This window comes from Martes martes, assembly GCF_963455335.1.
Source record: "Martes martes genome assembly, chromosome: X".
Classification (NCBI taxonomy): domain Eukaryota; kingdom Metazoa; phylum Chordata; class Mammalia; order Carnivora; family Mustelidae; genus Martes; species Martes martes.
In genome coordinates this window covers 113,027,348-113,048,682 of record NC_137897.1, presented here as the reverse complement: position 1 = coordinate 113,048,682, position 21,335 = coordinate 113,027,348, and positions in this window count along the sequence as shown.

The following is a 21,335-nucleotide window of genomic DNA, read 5'->3' as shown; positions in this document are numbered from 1 at the left end:
ATTTTCCATATACAATTTGTATTGACTTCCGAGATGCAGACTCATACATCTAGCTGCACACACAACAGCTTCACCTGGAAATCTAAGAGATGCTTTGCTTCTAACATGTTCAGAAGAGAACTACATCTGCGCTATTGTCCTTTTCTTCTCCAATCTTTTCCATCTTTGTGATTTTACCATTATATATGGACTTGTATGCCAGTCTGGCTCTCTCACTTTATACCCTGGAAATCCTGCTGGCTCTGCCTTCAATATATATTCTGTGTTTGGAACCCCCATGATGTCCCTTCAACACAACTGTCAAAGGGATCATACTAACAGTTCAGGTATAGCTGAGTAAAAATGACAGACTACAGAGGGGCGCCTGAGTGGCTCAGTTGGTTAAGCATCTGGCCTCAGCTCAGGTCATGATCCTCAGGGTCCTGGGATCCAGCCCTTCGAGCCCAGCATCAGGCTCCACGCTCCTCCCTACCTTCCGCTAGCGCTTTCTGTCTTGCACTCTCTTTCTTTTTTTTTTTTTTTAAATTAAATTTTTTATTTATTTTCAGCGTAACAGTATTCATTGTTTTTTCACCACACCCAGTGCTCCATGCAATCTGTGCCCTCCCCAATACCCACCACCTGGTTCCCCCACCCTCCCACCCCCCGCCCCTTCAAAGCCCTCTCTTTCTTATGTGCTCTCTCTCTCAAATAAATAAAATCTTAAACACACACAGACACACACACACACACACACACACACACAGAGGCTACAAATAAAGTCCTAGAATTCTTCACATATTTTGACTTCCTGTTGCCTCTCTGAACTTCCCTTGGCGCCAGTTACATCGGGAGCCTTGCAGTTTCAAACCTCAGAGCCTTGGCACTTCCTTTTTCCTCTGCTGGGGGGGTGCCCTTTGTGGTCTTTGTTCAGGTAGCTTTACAACTCACTTATCTCCTTCAAGTCTGAGCACAAATCACCCCGGAGAGTACTCCTCCCACTGCCCCCAAGAAAGAGCACTGGCAGCCCCCTCTAGTAATGATTTCCTTGCATAGATTATTTTTTCTTCCTAATACTTAAATTTTATGTGTAATTGTATTTTAAAAAATTCTTTTTTTTCTCACACTAGAGAATAAGCCCGAAGAGGACAGATAGCTTACCTGCTTTGCTTTTTCCTGTATGTCCAGACACAAAAACCATGCTTGACACATACAAGTTCAATAATTACCTGTTGAATGAAATACCCGTGTTTTGCTCAGACCCTCCCTGAGAGGAGTTGAAGAGTAATTTGAGAATACAATTCCTGTCTTAAGAGTTTATTAGGCAGTTTTCAGTTGACTAGGTACACCTAAATTACTAAAGTACCCTTTGTAATTATGGACCAGTCTTATGAGAAAGAAAATATCCCAGCTACCCCAAACATTATGCCCCCTATCTTTTCATTGCTTAACAGTTTTTATAATGAAAAAAGCTTTCCATTCAAATTTAACTCATTGTAAATGTTAAGCAGTTTAAAGTACTTGACCTTATTTGCAACTCAAAGTAATGGTAGGTTAGTATTTCTGTTTTGCAGATGAGCAACTAGAACTCAGTGATAATGTAATTTACCTAAATTCCAAATTGTAAGTGATACAGACTGGACTTAAATCCATGCCTTGCATACTCTCCGCGAGGTTCGAGCATTGTGAGCATAAACTTAACAAAGCCAAAGTTGAAAGAGTTAATACATGAGTTTCAAAATCTTTGACTCCAGAAATGATTAGTGTTAGGGCTGGAGGGGCTGAAATACCAGGACAGAAGGGCATTTAGTTACAACTGTAGAAGAGGGAAAAAGCTACAGCGAACTTTATGGCCTTTACACTGATAATAAAATGAGAGTGTGTGTTTGCCGTAGACTAGCATAATTATAAATCTGTGCAAAGATAAAGGTGAGCATAAAATTATTTTTTAAGCCATAATCATTCTGAATATAATTAAAAAATAATCTAATATCCTCAGACTAATCTTTGCTGGGCTATTTGTTCAAATGTTAGATAACCTCAGACTGTTTACTACCCCCCCCAACATGTTCTTCTATTTTCATTAAAGAAGACTTTTGTGAAAATTTCTACCTCTGTTCCCCTATCTTGGCTATTAAATAATTTGTTCTATGTACTCTCGTATTTACTCAGGAAGATAAACGTGTATGCATATTTATACATATGCAAATGAAAATGGTCTGTGCCTTATATACTAATTTGAGGATTCTTTTTTTAACATATCATAGTTCTAGTTCTAAGCTAAATACATATAAATCTAACTTAGATGTTTTAAAACACTTCCATAGGGGCGCCTGGGTGGCTCAGTGGGTTAGGCCTCTGCCTTCGGCTCAGGTCATGATCTCAGGGTCCTGGGATCGAGCCCCACATCGGGCTCCCTGCTCAGAGGGGAGCCTGCTTCTCCCTCTCTCTCTGCCTGCTGCTCCTCCTGCTTGTGTGCTTGTGCTTTCTGTCAAATATAGAAATTAATAAATAAAATCCTAAAAAAAACCACACACAGTATTTGTGTGGTTATATAATGTTTTTTATAATTTTCTTCTGATGAACATTCATATCTTTCCTTTGTACTTTTTTGCTATCACAAGCAATGCTATAGTATCATTGTAATGATATTTTCAATCCTCACAATTTTATTTCTGACAGATAAATTCCTAGAATTTGAAATGTTAGGTCATAAAGTATTCACAGTTCTTTTTCTTTTTTAAGATTTATTTATTTATTTTAGAGCACAGGTTCCCCTCCAGTGGGGGGAGGGACAGAGTGAGAATCTTTCAGCAGACTCCCATCTGAACCCAGGGCCCCATACAGCGCCCATCCCACAACTCATGAGATCACAACCCAAGTGGGTTAAGCTGTAAGTGTGGCCTAGCCTATATCAGGAGGAGCACCTGACAGGAGCTGTGTTCTTTGGTAGAGGGGTATAGGCAACCCATAGTAAATAGGCAAGATGACAACCGGCATGGCTTACAGCACCTCCTTACGCCAAACCCTGTCAGAGGCTAAGGGACAATGGAGACAACTGATGTTAATCTATAGGGATCAACATCCTTGGAAAGAGGATATAAGGGAGGACAAACGGAAGCTACATAGCTCACCCGTTCCATTTTCCTTGCCATGGGTATTGTTTTTTTATTGGATTATTTCTCTAGGTCAACTTGTATTTGAACTTTGTTACAATGCCTTTTATAATAATGACTCATTTTTATATTTTATGTGCTCAAAAACTTCATGGTTTTTTTTTGTTTGTTTGTTTGTCTTGGTTCAATGCCCTCCACCCCAAATTTATATATGTGGAATTTTGGAAAAATTCTTCAAATAATGTAAAAGTTTATCTTAAATCCCTGAATACATTTGCTTGTCTGTGAGAAAGCATAGGTGTTTCATTTTATTTCAAATATGTTTCAAGGTAACTTAAAATTCCAGTTTCCATTTCAGTTATAGCTTTATATATGTTATGTATTATATATTAATATGAATTAATACATAAAATTATATGTAATACTGATACATAAAAATTATTTCATGCATATATACATACACTTCTCAGCCTGTTAATTTTGTTTAAATGGTGAAATACAGCCTCTACAGATGAACCAGGTAGGGGAAGGGAGGATGGAGAGGTGGAATTTATGTCTTTTAATGCATGAACTTTGTGATCTGCAGATGCAAGACCTTGTTTTACTGGCCTCGATGTCATCAGTTGGATTTTAGGAAGTTCAAGCTGACAGAGATAAATCACCTTCCCAAGATGTCTGTATAAGATAGGAAAAATATATACATTACAGTAGAAGAATATGGGCTCTACTTTAAGGAAGAGGAAACTTGGTTTCTGTATTACCTGTTGTGCTGAGCACAATTTTTTGAGATACAAAATTGAAATGTCTTAGGGAAGGACATGAGAAGAATGTTCAGAAGAAAATGTCCATGGAGACACAGGTTGAGAAAAAATAAAATATCCCGGCAGCAAGATGATGCAGTGAGAAACAGTGAATGGAAAAAAATGAATCCAAGAAAGCCTATGAAACCGAGTTTTGAGGGATGAGAAAGGGAAGGGATCAGAATAGCCTTGAATGAGTATGGGATTTAAAATAAAGAGATGAGTGAAATAAAAATTAGGAAATTTGGCTGTGTGATCACTGCTAATTACCTTCATTGTATCCTGATAAAAGCATCTAAAGAGTTATATATATCTCTCGAGGAAGTTGTGGGATCCAATTTGAGTTTCATTCCTCTGTGTCACCATGCTGAAACGGGCTTTAAAATGGGAAGGGAATGTCCCGCTTTATCTGGATTATGGCCATGGCCTTTGCTGATTTCACTGATTTCCTTAACTTCCTGCCAAAAGCTATTTTACCATAAGTAAGGAAGTAAAGGAGGAAAATATTTGATATGAGATATGAATCTATTGGATATGTAACTTGTTTACTGTTGCAGGAAAATCAACAGGGTGGAAATGTATCAAAATTGTTGTGTTTTTAATGGATTCCCATATTAGACTCTTCATCTCTCATCATTCAGTGTAGTCATGAGTTATAGTTTAGAAAGCGCTTGTACATACATAATCATTTTCTTTCACAATATTTCTGTAAGGGAACAGAAGCTCTGTGTGTGTGTGTGTGTGTTTTATTTTAAGTGTGATAAAATTTAATGGATACTAAAGTGTTAATTCACCATTTTATCTGAGCCTTTGTGTGCCTTTGAAGCACAATGTCCTTTTGTTTTGTTTTGTTTTGTTTTGTGGGTTTTTTTGTTATGTTAGTCACCACACAGTACATCATTAGTTTTTGATGTAGTGTTCCATGATTCATTGTTTACATGTAACACCCAGTGCTCCGTGCAATCCATGCCCTCCTTAATACTCATCACTGGCTAACCCATTCTCTCACCTCCTCCCCTCCCAAACCCTCAGTTTCCCAGAGTCCATAGTCTCTCATGGTTCGTTTCCCCTCTGATTTCTCCTCCTACATTCTTCCTTCCTTCTCCTTACGTCCTCCATGTTATTCCTTATGCTCCACAAGTAAGTGAAACCTTATGATAATTGACTTTCTCTGCTTAACTTATTCCACTCAGCATAATCTCCTGTGTCTGTGTGTTTAAATCATTTACTGATAAAGAAAGTGAAGGTAAGAAGTTTAGCCACTTGACTCAGTGTATTTAGAATCACCTGTTTGTGTGTGCCTGTATGTGATGCTTCTTATATAAACTTCATGTTGTTCTCTACCAGTTGAAATGACTAGTGGATTAACACATGAAAATTTTCTGATCTAAGTCTCATATTCATAAAGTATACAGTCATAAAATGTTTTTTTTTGTGCACTGGTGCAACCAATGATTATATTAGATCTTTTCCTGACTAGTTCTATTTTAATTCTGACACCTGTGTTTTACAAAGCTCCAAGCAATATGCTTTCTCTTTCTTATTGGTTACCACAGCAATAATAATTTTTAGAATTCAATTTTCTTGGGAAGATTAGTTTATTAATTTTATATGGTGGATGGCTATGATAATAAAAATGAACCTGTAAATTGCTTTTTGAGTCTAACTTATCAAATGATATGCTGTGACACCATTTCAAATGGCAAAATTTTGAATTAAGTAAAAATAAAGATTGTACAAAAGTCAGTGTTGGACTGACATCATTACGCACTCTCTCTCACACACACACACACACACACACACACACGCAACGTCAGACACGTACATTTATTTACTGTATTCTCATTGCTGTATGGTTTCAAGATATGTGTGTACCGTTTTGCCTAATGGGACACCATAGTGACTAATAGTTGAAAGAGGAGAAGAATTTGCTTTCTGAGATTTATATGAAACCATACAGTTAGATCTTGTTAGTCTTTTGAACCTACATAGAACATTTGAACTTTCAAATGAGAACATGTTATTGAAACTTTTACTGCAAGCATGCTAGATGTAACTAATGTATAATGGATGTCAGGTGGTAGGTTGCTATAACAAAAAAGAGGAGATTTCACAGGTGCTTATTTCTTTTCTAACTTCTTGTTGTCCTTCTATCTGGAAAGTGCTTCTCATGTATCCTCATGCCCAAATATTTACCTCCATTAACCATTATTTTTTGCTAGGAAACCCCATCTGTTTGCCCTGGCTGGAAGGAGATCTTCCCTCTCTTCAAACCAGAACCGTTCTCTCCCTACCGCTCTTTTGGCATATGCCACTGTATTGGCATGTGCCATTGTAATGTCTATCATAGATTAGGAATACTAGATTAGGAATTCCTGGAGGGTAGAAGCTGTGTTTATCTTACCTTTCTGCCCCACAACTCCAAGCTACAGACATAACATGTTAGTTTTCTAGGGCTTCCATAGCAAATGAGTACAAACTTGGTAGATTAAAGTAACAGAAGTTTATTATCTGATAGTTACAGAGGTCAGAAGTTCAAAATCAAGGTGTAAATGCTACAGCACACTCTCTGGAGCCTCTAGGGGAGAATCTTACCTTGCATCTTCCACCTTCCAGCTTCTGGTGGCTCCAGCTGCTCGTTGTCTTCTGGATGTAGCACCCCACCCCTGCCGCCATCTTCACCTGGCCCTTCACCTGGTGCCTCAATCTGTGTCTCAAATTGCCCTCTCCTGCCTCCCGTAGAGATACCACTCATTGGATTTAGGGTTGATACTAAATCTAGGATGATGTTATTTCAAGATCCTTAATGATATCTATAAATAACCCTTTTCCAAAGAAGGTCAAACTGTACTTTCTAGGGATTAGGATATGGACTTATTTCAACTCATTACACATAGTAAGCACTGAATTTGTATTTTAAACACACAACGATAGAATTTTGGAAAAGGAACACAGCATTTTTTTTTTTTAGGTATAGTAGGCTCAGCTTTATGAATTATAATAAATGTTATGCTTAGTACAATACTCATTTATTATTTCAGCGTCGTGGATCCAGAGTCTGGGCACTCTGCTCATGGTTTGCAGGGAGGGCCTTGGCTAGGGCTGGGGTCTCAAATGGTGTAGGTTCTCCTCCATACTCACATGGTTGTGGTCATAGGGCACTTCCTTGCTGCTGTAAAACTCATTATGGTGTGGTGTTCTAGGGCCAACGGAGAGCATCTGTGACATCAAGGGAAAGATGAGGCCCTTAGCAGAGTGCTTCCAACTGTTAAGCCCATTTAGGATTACCTCCTTTTATTTTTCTTTCACTTTCACTTTGTTAAAAAATTTTTTTAATTTAAAATTAAGTTTAATATTCAATTTAAAAAATTAAAAAATTTAAATTTAAAAAAATTTAAATTGAATATTAAATTTAATTTTAAATCAAATTTTTTTATTTAAAAAATTTTAATTCCAATATAGCTAACATACAGTGTTATATGAGTTTCAAGTGTACAATGTAGTGATTCGACAATTCTTTACAGTACTCAGTGCTCATCATGTTAAGAGTACTCTTTAATCCCCATCACCTAGTTCATCCATTCCCCACCCCCCCCCAAATCACCTCCCCTCTGGTAACCATCAGTTTGTTCTCTATAGTTAAGAGCGTTTTTGTTTTGTCTCTTTTTCTTTGTTCTTTTCTTTTTTGTTTCTTAAATTCCACGTATGGTATTTGTCTTTCTCTGACTTATTTCACTTTAGCATAATAACTCTCAAGATCAATCCATGGTGTTGAAATGGCAAGATTTCATTCTTTTTGTTGACTGAGTATTATTCCATTGTGTGTGTCTGTGTTTGTGTATATATATAATATATATACATACATATATACAGTACCATACTGTATGTATATATATACACACACCTACATGCAACATCTTCTTTATCTATAATTTGGCTATTGTAAATAATGCTCCAATAAACATACGGGTGCATATCTCTCTTTGAATAACTTTTTGTATTCTTTGGGTAAATACCAATAGTGGAATTACTGCATCAAATGTTAGTTCTATTTGTAGTTTTTTGAGGAACTTCCTTCCTGTTTTCCACAGTGGCTGTACCATTTTCCATACCCACCGACAGTGCAAGGGGGTTCCTTTTTCTCCACATCCTTGACAACATCTCTTGTTTCCTGAGTAGTTAATTTTAACCATTCTGATAGGATTAGATGATATCTCATTGTGGTTTTGATTTGCAGTTCCTTTATGATGAAGGATGATGAACGTCTTTTCATGTGTCTGTTGGTCAACTGTATGTCTTCTTTGGAGAAATATCTGTTCATGTCTTCTGTCCATGTTTTTCCTGAATTATTTGTGGATTATTTTGATGTTGAGTCATATAAGTTCTTTATATATTTCAGATACTAAGCCTCTATCAGCTGTCTCTCTTTGAAATATCTTCTCCTATTCAGTAGCTTGCATTTTAGTTTTGTTGATCATTTCCTTCACTGTGTCAAAGCTTTTTATTTTGATGTAGTCCCAATAGTTTATTTTCAGTTTTATTTCCCTTGTCTCAGGAGACCTATCTAGAAAAATGTTGCTACGGCCAATGTCAAATTGCAGCTTGTATTCTAGGATTTTTATGGTTTCAGGTCTCATCTTTAGGTTTTTAATCCATTTTGAATTCATTTTTGTGTATGGTATAAGAAAGTGGTCCAGTTTCATTCTTTCGCATGTAGCTGTCCAATTTTCCCAGCAATGTTTGTTGAAGAAACTTGTTCCCATTGCGGGTTCTTGCCTCCTTTGTCAAAGATTAATTGACCATATAATCATGGGTTTATTCATGGGCTCTCTATCCTATTCCATTCATCTGTGTTTGTATATTTTTGTGTCAGTACCATACTGTTTTGATTACTACAGCTTTGTCGTATAATTTGAAGTCTAGAATTTGTGATACCTCTAGCTTTGTTTTTCTTTTTCAAGACTGGTTTGGGTATTTGGGGTCTTTTGTGGTTACATACAAATCATAGGATTACTTGCTCTAGTTCTGTGACAAATGCTTTTGGTATTTTGATAGGGATTGCATTAAATGTGTACATAGCTTTGGGTAGTATAGACATTTTAACAATTTCCTTCCAGTTCCTGAGCATGGAATATCTTTTCATTTGTTTGTGTTATCTTTAATTTCTTTCATGAGGACTTTATAGTTTTCAGACAACAGGTCTTTCACCTTCTTGGTCAAGTTTTTTCCAGGATTTTTTTTAAATTTTTTTTTTTTTTTTACTTTTGGTGCAATTATAAATGGGATTGTTTTCTTAATTTCCCCTTTTACTACTTCATTTTTAGTGTATAGAAATGCAATAGATTTGTTTCTACTGATTTTGAATCCTATGACATTACTGAATTCATTTATCAGTTCTAATAGTTTGTGGTCAAGTCTTAAGAGTTTTCTATATATAATGTCATGACTTCTACAAATAGCGACAGTTTTACTTCTTCCTTATCAGTCTGGATGTCTTTTATTTCTTTGTGTTGCCTGATTACTGTGACTAGGACTTCCAGTACTATGTTGAATAAAAGTGATGAGAGTGGGTGTCCTTGTCTTTTTCCTGATCTTAAGGAAGAAGCTCTCGATTTTTCACCATTGGGTATGAAGTTAGCTGTGAATTTTTCATAGAAAATCTTCATTATGTTGAGGTGTGTTCCTTGTTAACCTACTTTGTTGAGGGTCTTTTTTTTTTTTTTATCATAAATGGATCTTGTACTTTGTCAAATGCTTTTTCTGCATCTACTGAAATGGTTATATGGTTTTAATCTCTTCTGTTACTGATATGAATTGTCAATATTGATTCATTTGCAAATATTAAGCCACCCTTGCATCATAGGGATAAATGCCACTTGATTGTGGTGAATGATTTTTTTCTAATGTGTTGTTGGATTTGGTTTGCCCATATTGTGTTGACTGTTTTTGCATCTATGTTTATCAGAGATAATTAGCCCATGGTGTGTTCTCTCTCTCTCAGTGTCCTTATCTGGTTTTGGTATCAGGGTAATGGCTGGCCTCATAGCATGAATTTGAAAAACTTCCTCCATCTTCTATTTTTTGGCATAGGTTGAGAAGAGTAGGTAGTACCTCTTCCTTACATGTTTGGTAGAATTCACCTGTGAAGCTATGTTGTCCTGGATTTTTGTTTTGGGGAATTTTTAAATTACTGATTCAATCATTATTGTAATCAGTTCAAAATTTCTGCTTCAGTTTTGGTACTTTATATATTTCTAGGAATTTATCCATTTCTTGTAGACTATCCAATTTATTGGTATATAATTTTTCCTAATACTCCCTTATAATCTTTTTTTGTTTCTGTGGTATCAGTTGTTATTTCTCCTCTTTCACTTCCAGTTTTGTTTATTTGAGTCCTCTCCCTCTCTCTCTCTCTCTCTGATGAGTCTCACTAAAGGTTTATCAATTTTATTGATCTTTTCAAGAACCTACTCCTGGTTTCATTAATCTGTCCTGTTGTTTTTTTTAAGTTTCTATTTTATTTTTGCTGTAATCTTTATTATTTCATTCCTTCAACTCATTGGGGGTTCTGTTTTTTTTTCCAGTTTCTTCTAGTGTAAGATTAGATTGTTGAGATTTTGCTTGCTTCTTGAGGTAGGCCTGTATTTCTATAAACTTTCCTCTTAGAATAGTTTTTCCTGTATTCCAAGGATTTGGGAATGTTGTGTTTTCATTTTCATTTGTCTGTGTGTATTTTTAAAATTTCCTCTCTGATTTCTTGGTTGATATACTCATAGTTTAGTAGCATATTATGTAACCTCCATGTATATGTGTTGTTTCAAAATTTTTTCTTATGGTTGATTTCTAATTTCATAGTGTTGTGGTTAGAAAGGATGCATGGTATGACTTTAGTCTTTTTGAATTTGTTGAGACTTGTTTTGTGACCAAATATTTGGGCTATTCTAGACAGTATTACATATGCACTTGAGAAGAATGTGTACTTTGTTGTTTTTTGCTGAAATGTTCTGAATTTAACTGTTATATCCATTTGTTCCAATGTTCCATTCAAAGCCACTGTTTCTTTTGGATTTTCTATTTGGATGATCTAGTCATTGATGTAAGTGGGATTTTAAAGTCTCCGACTATTATTGTTACTATCCATTACTTCCTTTATGTTTGTTATTAGCTGCCTTATGTGCTTGGGTGCTTAAATATTTATAATTATTATATCCCTTGTAGGATTATTTACTTTATGATTTTATAATATCCTCCTTGTCTGTTGTTACAGTCTTTGTTTTAAAGTCTATTTTGTGTCCTATTGCTATCCCAGCTTTCTTTTCACTCCTATTCTCATGGTAAATGCTTTTCCATTTCTTCACTTTTTTTTTTTTTTACTATGTTATGTTTGTCCCCATAAAATACATCATTAGTTTTTGATGCAGTGTTCAAGATTCATTGTTTATGTACCACACCCAGTGTTCCATGTAATACGTGCCCTCCTTAATACCCAGCAACAGGCTCACCCATCCCCCTATACCCACTCCCCTCTAAAACCCTCAGATTATTTCTCAGAGTCCGCAGACTCTCATGGTTCATCTCCCCCTCCAGTTTGTCCCAATTCACTTTTCCTTTCCTTCTCCTAATGTCTTCCATGTTATTCCTTATGTTCCACAAGTAAGTGAAACCATGTGATAATTGACTTTCTCTGCTTGACTATTTCACTCAGCATAATCTCCATCCCTTCACTTTCAATCCACATCTGTTTTTACATGTGAAATGAGTCTCTTATAGGCAACATGTAGATGGGTCTTGCTTTTTTTTTCTTAAAGATTTTATTTATTTATTTATTTATTTATTTATTTATTTGACAGAGAGACACAGCAAGAGAGGGAACACAAGCAGAGGGAGAGGGAGAAGCAGGCTTCCCGCAGAGTAGGGTGCCTGATGCAGGGCTTGATCCCTAGACCCTGGGATCATGACCTGAGCCGAAGGCAGGTGCTTAATGACTGAGCCACCCAGGTGCCCCTGGGTCTTGCTTTTTCATACGTTCTGTCACTCTCTGTCTTTTGATTGGAGCATTTAGTCCATGTACATTTAAAGTAATTATTTATAGGTATGTACTTATTCCCATTTTGTTGCTTTTTTTTTTAAAAGATTTTATTTATTTATTTGACAGATAGAGTTCGCAAGTAGGCAGAGAGGCAGGCAGAGAGAGGAGGAAGCAGGCTCCCTGCTGAGCAGAGAGCCTGATATGGGGCTCGATCCCAGACCCCTGGGATCATGACCTGAGCCAAAGGCAGAGGCTTTAACCCACTGAGCCACCCAGGCGCCCCATTTTGTTGCTTTTTTTCAGGGTTGTGTTTGTAGTTCTTTGATCCTTTCCTCTGTTGCTCTGTTCTCTCAGAGTTTATTGGCTTTCTTTAGTGGTATACTTGGATTCCTTTCTCTATTTTTTGCATATCTATAACTGTTTTTGATATATGGTTACCATTCAGTTTGCATATACCATCTTTAGCATATAGCAGTCTATATTAAGTTCACAGTCACTTACGCTTCCTTCCATGGTTTAGGCACATGGTATCTTGAGTTTATATCCTTTTATTTTGGTGATCCCTTTACTGATTTTTGTAGATCTACTTAATTTAACTCTTTTCTGTATTTCATATTTTTCTTACTCCTACTTATGATCTTTCATTTCCACTCAAAGAGTCCCCTTTAACATTTCTCATAGGGTTGGTTTAGTGGTCATGAACTCCTTTAACTTTTGTTTGTCTGAGAAACTATTTATTTTTTATTTCCCTTTCTATTCTGAATAATAGCCTTGTTGCACGGATTATTTGTGGGTACAGATTTTTTCCTTTCAGCACTTTGAATATATCATGCCATTCCCTTCTGACCTCTAAAGTTTCTGCTGAAAAAAATCGGCTTAAGGCCTTATGGGATTTCCCTTGTAGATAACTTTTTCTTTTCTGTTGGTGCTTTGAAAGTTCTCTCATAACTATTTTTTGCCATAGTTACTGTGTACATTGGTGTGGACCTGATTGGGTCATTTTTTGAGGCGGGGGGAATGTTCTCTATGTCTCCTTGATCTGGATTTCTGTTTCCTTCTCCAGATTTGCAAAGGTATCTATTTGCAAATAGATTTTGCTACTTTTTCAAATATATTTTATGCCTTCTTATCTCTCTCTTCTCCTGGGATCCCTATAATATGAAACTTCTTATGTTTAGATGGTGTTGCCTAGTTCCTATGTCTGTTTTCAGTTTTCATTATTAGTTTTGTCTCTCCCAATGATTCCTATCCCACTAGTACATGCTCTGAGGTTAATAAACAAAACTCTCTCCAGATGTTTTTCATCTCCCCATATGTTTTTGCAACTGGTCGTTCTATGCTATAACTCCATGGAGCTATTTGTTGTGTTCTTTTTTAAAATAAAAAAATCTTATTTATTTATTGAGGAAAGAGAGAAACTGAGACAGACACAACGTGTGTGTGCAGAGGGAGAGGGAGAAGCAGACTCCTTGCTGAGCAGGGAGCCCATTTCGGGGATTGATCCCAGGACCCTGAGATCATGACCTGAGCTGAAGGCAGCCACTTAACAGACTGAGCCCCCCAGGCACCCTTGTTGTGCTGTCTCTTTAAGGGTGGAGACTTCATTTCCTCTTGCTTTTCTGGCTCTCCCAGAGCTGATCCTGCTGATTTTTCAAAGTTCCAGGTGTTAAAGCCCCCCACTGATTGTAGAAACTTGTGAAATTTGGCTTCTCTGTGTTTCACTGCCAAATGTTATGGGGATTTGTCTCCGTCCTTCCCTACCCTCTTTGATGTGGCCTCTTCTCTACATTTAGGTGTGGAGACCCTGTTCTGCCAGTCTTTGGGTCATTTTCTGGGCTATTTACACTGATGTGGGTGTTATGTAGTTGTGTCAGTAGGACATTTTATGCTTAAGGTCCTCCTACTTTGCCATTTTTCCCCAGGGAGTCCCAGGATTATCTCCTTTGATTAACTTAAAGTCAAGTGATTTGGGTCTTTAGTTATATCTGAGAATCCCTTTACCATTGCTACATAACAACCAGAGATGGAGGTCGTGGGACCTATCGTAGACTACTGCATATCACAGGTGTATAAACTTTTTTATTTTATCAAGATGTCCTGATTTTATGTGAAATGATTTCAAATTCTGTACACTAGTAATTTATAGAGGTTTTTAGATGTATTTGACTGTTCTTTTATTTTAGGGATAAAGCATCAAACTCCAACTATGCCAGTGTCAAAACACTGATTTATTAAGGGCTCTATGGTTCAAAATAAAAAATATATTTTATGAAAATATTATGTTCAAGTGAGGCATCAGTTAGGCATATAGATAAATATGGCCAGTGCCTGGATTATGGGATAGGATTGCACCTTGGCCCTGATAATACAGTATCTGTGAAAGAAACCACAATTTGGTCAGTCAATATAGAAAGAATTTATATATCTCACAGTTAGAAAGGATGGTGGGAACATAAAAGTCAATAGCATTAGGGCAAACAAGAGAAAATGGAAAGAAGTTATAGGTCCTTGATTCATTCTTGGCCTGTGAAATTAAGTGTTCTTTTTTTGAAACTTGGTTATTTGATCCATGTCAGTTCCTATAGTTGTAAACAGGATGTCAGTAGGTTTAATCTTGAATATAATGATGATCAATTTGGAATATGATTATCTCGGGTAGTGATTTGTGAAGAACTCTTGAGACCGTAGCTGAGCTCCTGTCAACATAATATCCATTAGCAAAAACTTTTTTGGGCACTGGAGGGAGAAGCAGAAGCAGTAGTTACAACACATGTTTAGCATCTTGTGCAGATAGCCTGTTGTTACCTTGACTGTCGGTTCAGAACCACTGGTTACTACCTCATTCACCTGTCTCTGAGATTGTGAATTCCTGCATGGATAGCCTGCCACACCCCCAGTACTTCTAGACTCTTTTTTCTTGATTACTCCCCCTATGTGCTTCCCAACCCCTCCACTTGAGCCCTGCCCCTCTAATTTCGTGCAGGGGTCAGAGTTCAGATTTGATTGAAAAAGATGTTCATTAAATATAGTTTCCATTAAATTTTAGTTAATGGATTCTATCATGAGAGATCTCTATGTCACTTTTGATAAAGTGCTTTTAAGGGGCAAGAAAAATAAATGGCTCAAATCAGTCCAATGTTGATATAACAGTTCTAAAGATATTACTCAGTTTCCTTCAATTGTCTCTTGTTTTTTCTTATCTTGTCTTTTCTTCCTTCCTTCCTTCCTTCCTTCCTTCCTTTCTTTTTCTTTCTTTTATCAGCTTCATGTATTAAGTCCTTGAGGTGGTTAGAATTTACTGATGATGAAGAATGGAAAGATGACAAATGTGGCTGAAATACAGAGTGAGGAGAGAGTTAAAAGATTTGACATTATCAGAGGTTTTCAATAGGGAGTAACATGATCATATCTGGATTTTCAAATATTGCTCTGGTAACTGCAGTCTAAGGATAAAGTAGGGAACAGAGATACCTTTTGAAAAGGTATTGCCAGAGTACTGCCAAGAGATACATGTTCCATCTTGATAAGGTGCTGTAAGAACTGCTGCAACAAAGCAGTATGAGAAGGTTAGAAGCAGACACAACAAACGCTTTTGAGAAACTGCGATGGGAGGAAGGGAATGCTTTCTGTGGGAGCTTACCTTAATGCCAATTTGCTGGACTTAAATAAGCCTAGGTAGCCTTGTTTCAAGTAGAGGAAACAGCATGGATAATGATACAAAACCAGAAAGTACATGTTCCATTGTGGAACCCAGGTCTTTGATGCAGTGACAGTACATTTGTACTTTATTTTGAAAACAATAATGAGCTGTCCTAAAGTCTGTGCTCATGTGACTTAAATAAGTATCTTATTTCAAATTTCACATTTACTTATCCTGGCAGTGACAAAATAGGTACAATATGTTAAAAAAATCTTGTATACTATTAAGTGATATTTAAGTGTAAGATACAGTTGTTTTTATCATTTATTATTAGTAATAACCATAATCTTCTCATTACTATGACTCTTTAAGAATGGGTAAACATTTAATTACCAATCAGTCCTTAACAAGGTATATATCTCAGGATTCTCTTTCACATATCACTGTAATTTCATTACTGTCTATTACAGTTTGAAGTACATTTTGGTTAAGGAAAAAATAAGATTAGTAATGTTTCTGTTTGAATAGGTTTACTTTAATTCGAAAGCATACAAAAGTTATGCATTAAAGTGATTTTCTCAAAATGAAAAAGACAAAGTCATTGTGTGGTCTCAAAGCAATTCTAATTACTAGAATACAAATTATTGCTTATTAGCTTATTAGGCCAAAATCTGTGTCTGTGATAACTCTATTCACTGTAGAAATTAGGCAATAAGATTGTCTTCACATTGTGAACATGGATAAATGATTAATGATTATACCATGTTTTCACTTTTAAATCAAAGTCACACTTGAGGAACAGTGTCTTCTCAAGATAGATGTATTGTGATGTATTTGAGATCCTCAAAAAATGTTCTGTGTTCTTTTTTACGTTTGAATTCTATGACATACTAGGGAAGGAATGGTTAGCATGGAAAGCATGGCTGCAATAATGCCTCCAGGAGATTACTGAGACTGCACATATAAAGATGCTTACGAAAGCAAGAATCATGATAGACCATGAAAACACACAAAGACAAAGTTTATTTTGTTTCCCAGGAAGCTATGCATTTTGAAGGACATATTTATTTATGTAATTTATTTTATTACTGAAGAATGATTGGCAGTGTTATGTTCATTTTAGGTGTACAACATAGTGATTCAAGATTCTATACATTAATCTGTGCTCATCACAATAAATGTAGTCCCCATCTGTTGCAATACAGTGTTATTAGAATATCATCAACTGTATTCCTTATGCTCTACTTTTCATCTCCATAGCTTATTTTATAACTGGAAGTTTGTACCTCTTAATCCCCTTTATTTATTTTGCCCCCTACTCCCCACCCACCTCCCCTCTGGCAACAATTAGTTCTCTACATTTAAGAGTCTGTTTGTATTGGGGCACCTGAGTGACTCAGTCTGTTGAACCTCTGACTCTTGATTTCTGCTCAGGTCGTGATCTCAAGGTCATGATCTCACTGTTGGGGGATTGAGCCCTGTGTCAGGCTCCACATTCAGCATGCAGTCTGCTTCAGATTCTGTCCCTGTCTGCCATTCTTCTGCTTGCTCTTTCTCTCTCTCAAATAAATAAATAAATAAAATCTTAAAAATTCTTTTTAAAGAAGTCTGTTTTGGGGCATGTGGGTGGCTCAGTGGGTTAGAGCCTGCTTCCCCCCCCCTTCTCTCTGCCTGCCTCTCTGCCTACTTGTGATCTCTCTCTGTCAAATACATAAATATAATCTTAAAAAAAAAGTCTTTTTTTTTTTTTTTTTAGATTTCATACATAAGTAAAATTGCATGGTATTTGTCTTTTTCTGACTTATTTCATTCAGTTTAATACCCTCTGGGTCCATTCATGTTCCTGGAAATGGCAAGATCTCATTCTTTTTTATGGCCAAGCAATAGTCCATTATGTGTGTGTATGTGTATGCACATGCCACTGCCTCTTGATCTATTCATTTATTGATGGATACTTGAGTTACTCCCATTTCTTGGCTATTGTAAATAATGCAATAAATATAGTAATGCATATATCTTTTTGTTTTTTAAAAATTTTTATTTATTTTTTTAAGTTTCTTTTCAGTGTTCCAGAATTCATTGTTTATGCACCACACACAGTGCTCCATGCAATACGTGCCCTCCATAATACCCACCACCAGGCTTACCCAACCTCCCACCCCCCCGCCCCTCCAAAACCCTCAGATTGTTTTTCAGAGTCCGCAGTCTCTCATGGTTCATCTCCCCCTCCAATTTCCCCCAACGCCCTTCTCCTCTCCATTTCCCCATGTCCTCCGTGTTATTCCTTATGCTTCACAAATAAGTGAAACCATATGATAATTGAGTCTCTCTGCTTGACTTATTTCACTCAGCATAATCTCTTCCAGTCCCATCCATGTTGATACAAAAGTTGGGTATTCATCCTTTCTGATGGAGGCATAATACTCCATAGTGTATATGGACCACATCTTCCTTATCCATCTGTTGAAGGGCATCTTGGTTCTTTCCACAGTTTGGCGACTGTGGCCATCTGTATCCTAATGTTCATAGCAGCAATGGCCACAGTCGCATACATCTTTTTGAATTAGTGTTTGGATTTTTGGTAAACACCCAATAGTGGAATTACTAAATCATATCACATTTCTATTTTTAGTATTTTTGGGAAACTTTCATACTGTTTTCCACAGTGGTTGCACCAATTTACATTCCCACCAGTGGTGCAGGAGGGTTCCTTTTCTCCACATCCTCACCAATACTTGTTATTTTCATTTTGATACTAGCCAGTCTGATAAGTATAAGATGATACCTCATTGTGATTTTGATTTACATTTCCCTAATGATTAGTTATGTTGAGTACCTTTTCATGTGTCTTTTGGCCATCTCTATGCCTTCTTTGAGAAAATGTCTATTTAGATCCTCTGCCCTTGGCCATCTCTATGCCTTCTTCGGGAAAATGTCTATTTAGATCCTCTGTCCATTTTTATTTATTGATTTATGTATATGTTTTTCCCAAACAAAAGATCTCAAATATTTATTACTGAACCAACCTACTGGAACAGAAGCATAGTTACAGAGAAAAATCATTCCTGATAAAACCCGTCTGTTGTTCAGGTAATAGTGATTTTTACAGAGTAATATGATAAAAGCAAGTGACCTTCATGCAACATAAATATGTGTGCAATCTCATGTGATTCTTTATAGATCCAGCTTGGTTCTCGTCCAGTGTCTCCTCTTGGAGTTGTACCTGATTATCATTATTTTTTTAACCAATTTTCATCCAAGTCCACTAGGGAATGGGACAATTCTTTTGTTTCTTGGCCAGGAATTGCTTGATTTTGAAAGTCTTGTGAGATGAAATGGAGAGGAACAATCAACTACACACACCATGATGGTAGAGAAAAGGAAAAGGAGCTCTGCCCCTTTGTAAAGGTTAGATTGTTTTTGGTGTTGAGTTGTATGAATTCTTTTTGTATTTTACATGTTGACCTCTTACCAGATTTTATTTGCATATATCTTCTATTCATTAGGTTGGCCTTTTTATTGATGGTTTTGTTTGCTTTGGAGAAACTTTTCATTGTGATGAAGTTTAAATAGGGTTTTTTTTTCCTTTGCCTATGGAGACCTATGCATAAATATATTGCTAAGACCAATGTCCAAGAGATTACTTCCTATGTTTTCTGTTAGGAGCTTTATGCTTTCAGGTCTGACATTTAGGTCTTTAATCCATTTTCAGTTTATTTTTTTCTACATGATAGAAGAAAGTGGTCCAGTTTCATTCTTATGAATGTAACCATCTAGTTTTCCTAACACCATTTATTGAAAAGATCATCTTCTCCCTTTTGTATATATTCTTGCTTTCTTTGCTATAGATTAAATGACCATGTAAAGGTGGGTTTGTTTCTGGATTCTCTGTTCTGTTCCATTGATTTATGTGTGTTTTGTGCCAGTACCATACTGTTGTGATTACTACTGCTTTCTAGTATAACTTGAAATCTGGAATTATGTTACCTCCAGTTCTTTTCTTCTGTTTCAAGATTGCTTTGGCTATTTGAGATCTTGTGTGGTTCCGTACAAATTTTAGGATTTTTGGTTTTACTTCTGTGGAAAATGCTATTGGTACTTTGATAGGGCTTGCTTTCAATCTACAGATTGCTTTGAGTAATACAGATCTTATAATGTTATTAATTCTTCCAGTCCATGAGCAAGGTATATCTTCTAATTTTTTATGTTATCTCCGGTTTCTTTCATCAGTGTCTTTTTTTTAAAAGATTTTATTTATGTATTTGACAGACAGAGATTACAAGTAGGCAGAGAGGCAAGCACAGAGAGAGAGGAGGAAGCAGGCTCCCTGCTGAGCAGAGAGCCTGACTTGGGGCTTGATCCCAGGACCCTGAGATCATGACCTGAGCTAAAGGCAGAGGCTTTAACCCACTGAGTCACCCAGGCGCCCTCTTTCATCAGTGTCTTTAAGTTTTCAGAGTACAAATCATTGACCTTGGTTAAGTTTATTTCTAGCTTTTATTTTTTTGTGGGGGGGGGGGTGGGGTACAGTTGTAAGTAGAATTGTTTTCTGATTTTCCTTTTATGCTGCTTCAGTGTTAGTGTTTAAGAATGCAACAGGGGGTGGCTGGGTGACTTGGTGGATTGAGCCTTTGCCTTTGGCTCAGGTCATGATCTCAAGGTCCTGGGATCGAGCCCCGCATCAGGCTCTCTGCCCAGTGGGGAGCCTGCTTCCCCCTCTCTCTCTGCTTGCCTCTCTGCCTAATTGTGATCTCTCTCTGTGTCAAATAAATAAATAAAATCTTTTAAAAAATTAAGAATGCAACAGATTTCTGTATATTTATTTTGTATACTGTGACTTTACTGAATTCATTCATCAGTTCTAGTAGTTTTTGGGTAGTCTTTAGGGTTTTCTATTTATAGTATCATGTCATCTACAAATAGTGATAGTTTACAATTCTCCATAGAAATTTGGGAGGTTTTTAAATTTTTTTTTCTTGTCTGATTGATGCAGCTAGAACTTTCAGTACTATGTTGAATAAAAGTTTTGAGAGTGGATATCTCTGATCTGAAAGGAAAGTCTTTGTTTTTCACCATTTAGTATTAGGTTAGTTGTGGATTTTTCATATATGGCCTTTATTATGTTGAGATAGGTTCCCTCTGAACCTACTTTCTTGAGAGTTTTTATCATAAACATTTTATCGAGTGCTTTTTCTGCATCTATTGAGATGATCATATGTTTTTTTTGTTAGTCACCATACAGTACATCATTAGTTTTAGATGTAGTATTCCAAGATTCATTGTTTGGATATAACACCCAGTGCTCCATGCAATACATGTCCTGATCATATGGTTTTAGTCTTTCCTCTTGTTAATATGGTATAGCACATGGATCTACAAATACTGAACCACCAAGTATCATGAAAAATATACTTAAATTCTTGCAGGATTTAAGACATTTTTTCAAGATTTATTGCATGAAACTCTGAGCACTTGACCATGCATATAAAAAGGGAAAAGTCATAAAGGAAATAGCCATATGTTATATTCCAACTATGTGCTAAAGACTATGCTAGGTTATTTTCATGTCTTATCATCTGTAATCTTCATACTAATAAGATATCCTCATTTTATAGATGTATGGAATAAAGTTCAGTGATGTTAAGATGTCTGATGTTTTACATTTAATAAGTTATAAACTTATAAATAAAACTTACATATGCAGTTGTCACTTGAATGATAGGTGTTTGAACTGTGTGTGTCCACTTATTCATGGATTTTTTAAATAAAAA